General features: G+C 40.0%; 1 long non-coding RNA gene across 1 annotated transcript in view; it reads left to right on the forward strand.

Moving 5' to 3' along the window:
• LOC147843488 (uncharacterized) overlaps positions 1 to 10149 on the forward strand; it is a 143088-nt gene that overhangs the window by 35132 nt on the left and 97807 nt on the right. The window lies entirely within an intron of this gene.

Below are 10149 nucleotides of genomic sequence, written 5' to 3' on the forward strand. Positions count from 1 at the left end.
CTTACGAGGACTGACTGGGCCGCCTGTCAGTGCTGTGAGGCGGGGGAGGGGCCGGCAGCATCACACGCAGCTCGTTGAGAAGAGTAGGGACGGTACAGTATGGACAAATGACAGTCTAAAAAAATCTCCAATAACACAAAAAAAGTCGCTAGATTTGTCGCTAGGGGGGTCTGAAAAGTCGCTAAATCTAGTGACAAAGTCGCTAAGTTGGCAACATTGGCGGCAAGCAATCAGAATGAAGTCCACCGCTTGAGAGGTGTTCAGAGAACACAGACCTGTGAACTTTGGTTCCGACCACAGTTGTTCCCAAAAGTTTGATTATTGCGGTTGCCGGTGGATTTTAATTATTGAAAATCGCGACGACGCGGGGCCCCCTAATCACGCGGGGCCCCCCCGCGGTGCGTGCCCTGCGAGCCCGTCCGCTACGCCACTGCTTTAGCTACGTGGGAGGTTTCTAAATGACGCTGCTGCTTTGAGGGACTGGTTCACTGCTGATTGAGTGTTTTTAGGAGGCTGCTTAACTGCTGCCCCGATGCTATTTTAGTCTTTTTGGAATGATGCCGTTTTAATGTAGTGAACACTGCTTGGACAGTATATTTGAAGGCTGTGGTTGACTGATTTTGAATGCTGTCATTGTTTTGTTTTCTTTTTTTCTAGTTATGTATGGGTAATTTTGCCTAGTTTTTGTTATTTCTTTTGTTGGTCTCATTGAAATTTTGTATTTTCCCTAATTTAAGATTTTCTTTTCTCTATTACATTGTTTTATTGAAATTGTATGTTTTTCTCATTTGTAACGGTCTCTGTATGTATATTTGAGACTGTTTAACTTTTTTTTTTTGTGTTTCTTTTATATTTTGTATTTATGGGTTGCTTTCCTCAGCCGAGGACTCATTGAGAGGGGTTACAATTCATTTATTTACCAGCATTTCACCCTCCGTTTGTTGTGCGCCCGAGTGATTGTGTGTGTGTTGGAGTGTAAGTGACTGTTGTTTTATTAAAATTTGTAGTAACTGGATTTTGTGTTTTCAGGAGCAGAGCATCTAAGGCAGGGTGGATTCCTGGTGGAGGTCTTTCTTGCACGTGTGCTGTGTGTGTGCACTGTGTGTGTGCGTGCATCACAGGTCTTGGTTGTCTTTGCTGTGGAGGCCTTGTTGTGCCCTTACTCTCTGCTGTTACGTCTCAGCTCCTGCACTCCTAAATCCAGGTGTGTGTGTGTGTATAGTGTATTTTTAGTAGATGGTTTTATTGAATTAAGAGTATACATTGTCCCACTTTTTGACAAAATTTTGAATTAAATAAAGTTTGCACATATTTTTCCTACCCACGTCTCTTGTCATTTACTGCAAGCTTACCTGTGTTGCCTTTCTAAAATAAAATGTATGTCCCTGGCCATATTCCAGGGTGGTGTAGTCGTGCTAGCTGTTGAACATTATTGAACCCCTTGGTTATGCCACATATATTTTAACTAAACCTGATGAGATGCCTGAACTGTCTAAGCTAACTGAGTGTATGTTAAAGATTGAATGACCAACAATTTTCTTCTCTTAAATAGACCAAACAGAATTATTACTTATTGGGCCTAAATCCTGTACACAGCAGATCTCGCAACTCAATCTACAATTAGAGGGATACAGAGTTAGCATTAGCTCTACTATAAAAGATCTGGGTGTCATATTAGACAGCAATTTAACTTTTGAAAATCATATATCCCATGTCACAAAAACTGCCTTCTTTCATCTGAGAAATATTGCTACGTTATGAATTATGCTATCCATCTCAGATGCATAAAAAGCTAGTCCATGCTTTTATGACTTCTAGGCTGGATTACTGCAATGCTCTATTTGCTGGCTGCCCAGCATCCTCTATTAACAAACTTCAGTTAGTACAAAATGCAGCAGCCAGAGTTCTTACCACGTCTAGAAAATATGATCATATCACCCCAATTTTTTCCTCCTTGCACTGGCTGCCTGTTAAGTTTCTTATTGAATTTAAAGTATTACTTCTCAACTATAAAGCTCTAAATAATCTAGCTCCTGTTTATCTAACCAACCTTCTGTCTCGCTACAATCCAACTCGCTCTTTTTAATATCTCAAAACTCAGGGCTTCTGGTAGTACCTAGAATAGCAAAGTCCAGTAAAGGAGGTCGAGCCTTCTCCTTTATTGTTGATCAATACCCTTCCTGATAACATCCGAGGCTCAGACACACTCTCTCAGTTCACAACTAGATTAAAGACCTATCTGTTTAGTAAAGCATACACTCAATGCATCACTTAGTGAGTTTCCACACAAGTTTCTACATCTTGCTTTTATAGACTATGAACAGCAGCTTCGTTAATTAGGGGTTCGAGCGCAAGGCGCTGAAACCCTATTGTTTTTGTTAATTTTTGCTCTTCTTTTTATTATGTTTTTTCTGCCGAAGTTACTATTGCACAGACCAAACCGTAAGGCCTAGAGAGCTGAAGCTCAGCTGGTGGTACTCCGCTACACTACATCAACAAAAATCTCAACAAAAATCAGCCAAATCAGACCATAGACCAATGGCGCCCACACTCAACATTGTGACAATTTTTGGGTGCCATTTGCAGACCGTTTACCATAGACTTAAAAAACGTACATATTTGGAATCCCTCGGTCAGCCCGAACAAAAGTGGAGTGACGTTGGAACGTTGGAAAGTTTTTTCCGCTACATTGCGATTTGTTCGAAACTTACTTTTGCGAACTAGTCCAAGGTTTTTTGCCCAATCTGAACTAAACTTGTTCAGAAATGTTCTCTGGACACTGAATATCAATAATTATCAAAAAAAAAGTTGAAGTTTTGATTTTGCATGAAACAGTAAGCAAAAATGTTCAATTCTAATTGAAGCTAAATGCTACGTATAGCCATAACTTTTGAACGGAATAAGATATCATCACCAAACTTGGTACAAACATGTGTAAAGTCAATTTGAGGTCACAGTGCAAAATGTGCGGACTTTGGCCACATGGTGGCGCTATAAGGTTTAAAAATCATAAAATGACCCTAACCTTACAGCCATAAGTCCAGTCAGCTTGACATTTGGCATGCAGTGTCTTTGACCAAGTTGTCATAACATGCTATAAGGATATTGGCATATCCCAAAAAACATGGGCGCCATTAGCTAATTAGGATTGAGCAGCCGTTAAACTAGGTAACCGATGAGTGATCAAAACGAAACTCAGTGGGCATGTTCGACTCATGGTCCTAGAGGTCTGTAAGAATTTTGAAAGAAATCGTTCACTAGGGAGCGATTTTGTTTTTTGAGGTTGTAATTGATTGATTACACAAAGTTTTGCACAGCAACATAAAATACATATCATATGATAGGCCTGCTCATACCAAACAGTTTGACAGTAAAACCACTGCTGTCACTCACACTGTTCATTAAATACTCATCTATATATAAAAAAACCTACTTTTGCGAACTAGTCCCTGGTTTTTCGCTCAATCGCAACAAAACCAGTGTTTTTACAATCTCTGGACTAAGTAGATCAATAATTATCAAAAAAAAAGTAGATTTTTTTACTTCGAATAGCTGTAACAGGCTCATGTACAAAAGGGGCGTGTCCGCATGAACCTACATGCCTGCAAACCCATAATGAAAACTCAAAACTTCATGAAAACTGGTATGCACATCTGAGATGTGATTCTTAACAAGCATGCAAAAGTTTGTGAAGATAGGTCAATAGGTGCCGCTATAACAGTAGAAAAGGTCTCAAAAACACTTACTGACATTATATCACAGGCCTGCTCATTCCGATGACTGGCACAAAATCCACTGCTGTAACTCAAACTATTCCTTATTCACCATTTTTTCAAAAAAACTACTTTTAGGATCTCGTCCCTGCCTTTTTGCTCAAATTTAACAAAACCAGTGTTGTACAATTGTCTGGACTGTCTAAATCACTAATTATGAAAAATAATTAAACTTTGTGCATAAATGAGCTTGATATATTTATCTAATGCTTCTGCAAAGGGTCTAAACATGCATTACTAATTTAAGTCACTAGATGACAGCATAAGACCTCATAATGTTGGTTCAAAATCACAAAAATTCTATTAAAGATCATTCTGAATCACATCTTGACATGGTATAAACTCTGTTATTGCATTTAAAAGCTATTTTAGTCCCAGGTTGCTGCTTCATTCATTTACGCTTTATACATTTCCATTTATTACATTCCATCATGTATTTCTTTTGGGTCAGCCTTAAATTTTGGGTTGTCCTATATCTAAATTGCCTAAATGGCAATTAGGTTGCCAAATGCTCGAATCCCGTCAATTGCCGTTTGCGGCTATATTTATTCTCTTTATTCTCCATTTCCACCAGGGGATACTCATCCCGAGGTCCTCAGAGTATGCGGAGTCACTGATTGGATCCAAGACCAGCGACGAGATGATCCCAAGGTTTCCATAATCCGGGACCAGGCAGTATCCTGAGCTGCTGCTATGTTGGTCATGGGGGAGTGGAGAGCATGAGACTGATTCCAGTGACGCTCCAGGGACAGACGAATCGTCGCTGAAGCCAGCTTCCAGCCTCCACCGCTGAGACTGCAGCTCTGCACAAGACTTTTGGCCAGCGGAGGAATTAAAATGGTCATGCCCAACTGAGTCTGGTTACTCTTACATTTTTTTTTCTTCACTCTTCTATTGGTGAAGTTTTTTTTTCCCTTTCTGCTGTCGCCACTGGCTTGCATGGTTCAGGATCTGTTGAGCTACGCATTGATGAATTTGCTCTTCAGTGTTTGAACTCTCAGTAATGATTTCAAACCACACTGAAACTGAAACCTAAACTGAACTGAACTAAACACTAAAAACTGAACTACCCTGATCCAGTTACTATGACCATTTAAGTGAAGCTGCTTTGACACAATCTACATTGTAAAAGTGCTATACAAATAAAGCTGAATTGAATTGAATTGAATATTATTGCTGGTGTGATATGTTCTCGTGCCTTCAATTTCATTAAAACTCTGGCTGCTGTATTTTGTATCAGTTGCAATGTCTTTGTAGAACCTTTAGGTAAACCAGTATAATATTAGCACTATTAATTGATGATGAACAATCAACAATGCTGTACTTTGATGGTTGTTGGCTGCTAATATGATTTTACTATTTAAAATTTTCAATTAATACTTTTCTGAGATTATATTATTCATGAGAAAGACTGAATATGGGAATATAAAACCAACTTTACCTCAATGATGAAATGACAGAGAAAAGGAAAAGGGACATAAGATCATTTTTCAGTGCACCTAAACGCTAAATACAAAAAGTTCACATATTAAGGCAATTTGGCTTTAAGAATGAGTGCTTATGAAAATAATAATGTCACATTATCAAATCACAGGCAAAGGAGAAAGAAATTATTGAGGAACAGGCAGAGCAGGATCAGTCAGATGTAGTGTCAGGTAAGGGTGTTGTGCTTTTATTGAAAGGATAATGACAATTCCTTTGGGGTAAACAATTTTTTTAAGTTTCTGCTGGAGATGCAAGCAGATGAACCTCACATGCTCACCAATTTACAATATGTTCTGTCAAATTAACAAGTGTTATGTAAACAAGTTAGTTATTATGAGTATGGAAAATGTCTTTTGCTGCATTTATTCTGCTTCAGGAGTCAACAACAAACAATGCAATAAATAGTTTTGAAGAAAAAGTTGCTTTGTCATTGAGCCTGAAAAAAAAAAACGTTGAAAATAATCATAATGTCGTAGTCTCCATGCTATAATATGAATGACAAAAACCATTTTTGACTGTGGGGACAAATCTTTATAAGCACAATTTGGCTGTATTATTTGTGTCCCCTTCAAAAAATCTTCAAAAAATTGCTCTTGAGAATTTTTATATAGCTATTGAAAAGCATGATAAAGCATCTGCAGGTATGTAAGCAGGTATGTAAGCTTTCTTTGTTTGGTAACACTTTACAATAACAGTACATGAATAATGATGTATTAATATGTAAACTAAACATTACTTTATTATGAATTAATGATGAGTTAAGGTATGCACTAATCATGAATTAACTTTAATTACAACATGAGTCACATGAGTTCATGTGTAAATAACGACTACCTTAATTACTTGTTAGTACATGTTGTTAATTAATGTATTAATTAACATTTAAGTTTAGGCTAAATGTAACCAACATGAACTCATGAGCTATTAATGTATAGTTATGTCATGACTTTACTTGGAGGGGCACATCACTATTAACTCATCCTTAACTACTTATGAACTCCTCTTCATGTTGATGTTGACAGAACACTTTTCTATTGTTATTCAGTGTAAACTCACTAGTTGGACGTGCATAAGGAGTTTATGAGTAGTTAAGAATCTGTTAAAACACAAACCGCAGAAACTGACGGTGGCGTGGAAGAATGGAGACAAGATGTACGCGTCCTTCAGGTCTATTGCTGCAGACCAATCCCGGGGATGAATGCAAGGGGATGAGCGCTGGTTGCCTGCGAGGTGCTCAATGCTGCCGCTTGGCTGGAGGCGCAGATCAGCTCTTGTAGATGAACGCTCTTGGCGACAAGCAGTGGATGTGGATGGTTCGGTGGGGGGAGCGGTCTTACATCCCTGATAGATGACTCAGCCCATCGTATTCGACTGCACCGCATCGTATTCGACTGCACCGATGTGTCGCCGAACAGGCCAGCCTGGGACATTGGGGAGTCAAATTTTGTTGACTGCACATATCTTTTGCCAGGATTAGCCCAAGGTGGCACTCCTGGACCACTAATGTGGCCATGGTCCTTCCCAGGGCACACGCAGCAGACTTGAGGCCGAAGCAGCCTAGGAAACCACAGTTATCATATCTTTTTCTAGATCCGTCTCTGCGCTTGCTCCCAAAGGACAGCCCATCCTCTGATGCAGCGGTGGATATCGGAGCCACGGTGTCATTAAGTGAGAGGGCTGCTAGCCGAGGACGTAGGGCTTCTCTCATTTGAAGCTTGGATGAAATGAGTGGAGGAGTGAGAGGTCTACAGGCCCAAGGGCGGCGGATTTACTCCCACTGTAACCCTCAGATCTGCCCAAGTGCCCAGGAAACCACCGCATCCAGAAACACACAGTCGGAACGACGCCTTGAAAAACACGTGCTCCACGACCATGTTGCTTTTTAAGGAAATTGGCAACAATTCAAACCGCTCTGAAGAACCGGACCCAAAGAACGCCAGGCAAAGGAGAAACCCAGCTCGACCATCTGCGCGGCATGTCACATACTCTGGACCGGGAGATTGCTCTTGTTCACTCTCTCTGGAAGATTTCTCTAGAAAATCAGCTGGAGGAACCATAACTCTATAAGAAGGCTTTTGAAGTCTCTGAAGCGAAAAGGATGCTTAGCTTTGCACTTTCTGTACTTATATTACCAAATTGATTGCAACGAGCAAGCTGCGCAAGCTGAAGCTGTCAACTCATTGGCAACTCATTGGCCCGTTTACATACTCTTTTAGATGATTGGCTTTCTAAACGAAATCCCCATAGTGGAAGTTTTTCCACATAGCATTCCCGAAGGGGAACGGCGGTTGTGCGCAGCATGTGAAAGGGCAGAACCTTTAGAGACGTATTCAGACTTTTCAAATAGAGAATTGGTCATAAACTGCCATTTTTTTAACCAGATATTACACTGATTATCGTTGGGACAATCTTTGTAAATTTGGAGGGCCGACATCGAAATTTAAAAGCGTACCCACTGCTCAGTGTCTTCAAAACCGAGGGGTCTGATGTTTTGTCTCTCCAGTAGGCCGGCATGAAAGTAGAGTTGAGCTAAATCTGTGTCAGCCAGCGAGTGGTCTGACAGTTTTACCGTCTTTTCCACCAATTTAGAAACTGTGGGTTCAAAGAAATGGCCAGCAACTAAGGGAAGGTCTCTAAAGGTTTTAAAACCTGGTGGCGGGCTGCTAAGAGCGTGGTTGTAAGGGTACAGTCAATTCGTGTGTCGTGTGACCCATTGCTAAAAGAGCTGTTTCAAGGAACTTTGAAACAGAGGGGTCAGCATTTGCTGGTTCCAGTGTCTTAGTAGTGTTTTCAGTGCGTGTTACTGTATGTATGGAACAGACTCGTATGCCTTTTTCAGCAGTGTCTTTGGGAACGCATTGCACACTTAGACATCACACATTACCCTGTGAAGTTTCATCAGGAGACACCACAAAGGCTGCAACAGGCTGTTCTATTTCTGGGGAACGGCTAACCCCTATGACATCTGCTCTAGCCATAGATGCTAATGTACGAGCAGTCTTTGAGTGGCGTTTAGGTAGGCCAGAACCGGTGAGTGCATTTAAAAATTCAGTCACAAAATCTTTACATGCTGGCATAGCAAAGGATTCTGTAGTTGAGGGCTGTTTGGAAAAAATACATTAGTCTGAGCAGACTGAGTATGTGCCTCATTAAGCCCCAGACAAGCAATTGCATTCGGAGCTTGGCCAGTGAGTCATCAGAAGGTATTTGGCCTTTCTCAGATGACTGAACTGATCCCCTGCTAGATCCTGCTGAAAACCCCCAGTCATAGTATTTTTGGGTGAAGGATGCACAGTAGCAACCACATCTTTTCTCATGATCACATGTACATGTGGAAAAAAAACATAATTCAGAATGAGAAAGACAAGGTGATTCAAGGGACTCCTCCACATTTCCTTCCTTCTGATAATTTTCATCCTCTTGTGTTGTCTTTATGGGTTACAGAGAGGGGATAAACGTTTAATTTCTTCCATCTCTGAAGAAAGAATAGCTAAAGCACTAGAAAGTGAAGTCTCCTCAGGACATGGGCTTTCTGCACTCCGTGACGTGTCTTTTTTGCTGGAAAATGGGTGCTGACCATCGCGGAGGCGCGACAACATCAAGAGACTACAATATAAACACGGGTCTGTGAGCGCATCTTTTAAATGTTGAATACCCAAACATGATGGACAAATATCATGATCATCGTCCAGCAGAAGATTATTATGCCACAGCTTGTCAGTTTGAAAATTTAAACTTTACAGAGTACAGTAAGGTTTTAAATTCATGTTGTAGTCAAATGACTGTAAGAAAACAAATAACGGGATTCCTCTTGGTAGAACCAATAGGTATAAACTCTAATACCTAATGAAAATGGCCATTGGATTGAATGGTTCTAGGTCAATGTAGCAGAAGTGAGGTTCTGAAGCAAAAGGCTAAAGCTGCGGTCACACTGAGCTTTTCCTCCTATAGATTTCCATTCATACGCAAGCGAATGCGTCAGACCAGAAACGCAAGGTCATGCGTCAAGTTTCGCAGGTTGCTGCAGTGCAAAGTTCAAGCTAGGTGAACTCTGACCTGCGAAATTGCATCATTTGACAGCATGAGACCAATCAAGGATCAAAACATGACCTCTGGAAAATATGGAATATATAAAATATGGAGCAATCGCTTGCTCCAATGTCTAATAACCTTGTTTATTCCCGCAACTCTCCTTTTCGCAGAGCTGTATGACAGAATTTTGCACACACAAACTCTAGGGTGACCACAGCTTAATACTACTGAGTCTGAGTTTCTCTCAAGGCAGCCTTTTATACTCCTAATTGCAAAGTGGCTGCACCTGTGAGAGCTGCGATTACTTTGCAACTTCATATGCATTCCATTGGCGTCTTAGCAGAATGAACTACCATCATTGTCACATTCTATCATGAAAAAATAAAAATAGAAAATATTTAATTTACTGATGTTTTGTTAAAACTTTAGTTTTGCTAACATAAGATGCTATTTATTTTCCAGTGAAATGAAATCTCCATTTATTAAGGAAACTTGCCCCTTTTACATTAAAACTGAAAGGTGACTTTTTTGTTTTCACATTTTTTATAAATTAAATGCATTAGTTTGATTGCAATTTCTTAAATTATTGTCAATAGATTATTCAGTCTACAAATGGGATACCTATCATGGTCTTGATCATGCTGCATTACCATACATTTTTTCATTTGCCTAGAATTATAAAGATTGCACATGTTTCAGACAATGGCACTCAGACACAGCATTGAGTCCTAACAAAAAGGTACTGTAGAATTCATTTCTGTGGGTTATCCTAGGAAATGGAGCTTTTTAAGAAAATACAAAATATAACTGAAGGTGTACTCACATAATCATTTAAATAATCCTCACTATATGAACAATG

This window comes from Danio rerio, chromosome 6 (genome assembly GCF_052040795.2).
Source record: "Danio rerio strain M-AB ecotype USA chromosome 6, GRCz13ab, whole genome shotgun sequence".
Taxonomy (NCBI): domain Eukaryota; kingdom Metazoa; phylum Chordata; class Actinopteri; order Cypriniformes; family Danionidae; genus Danio; species Danio rerio.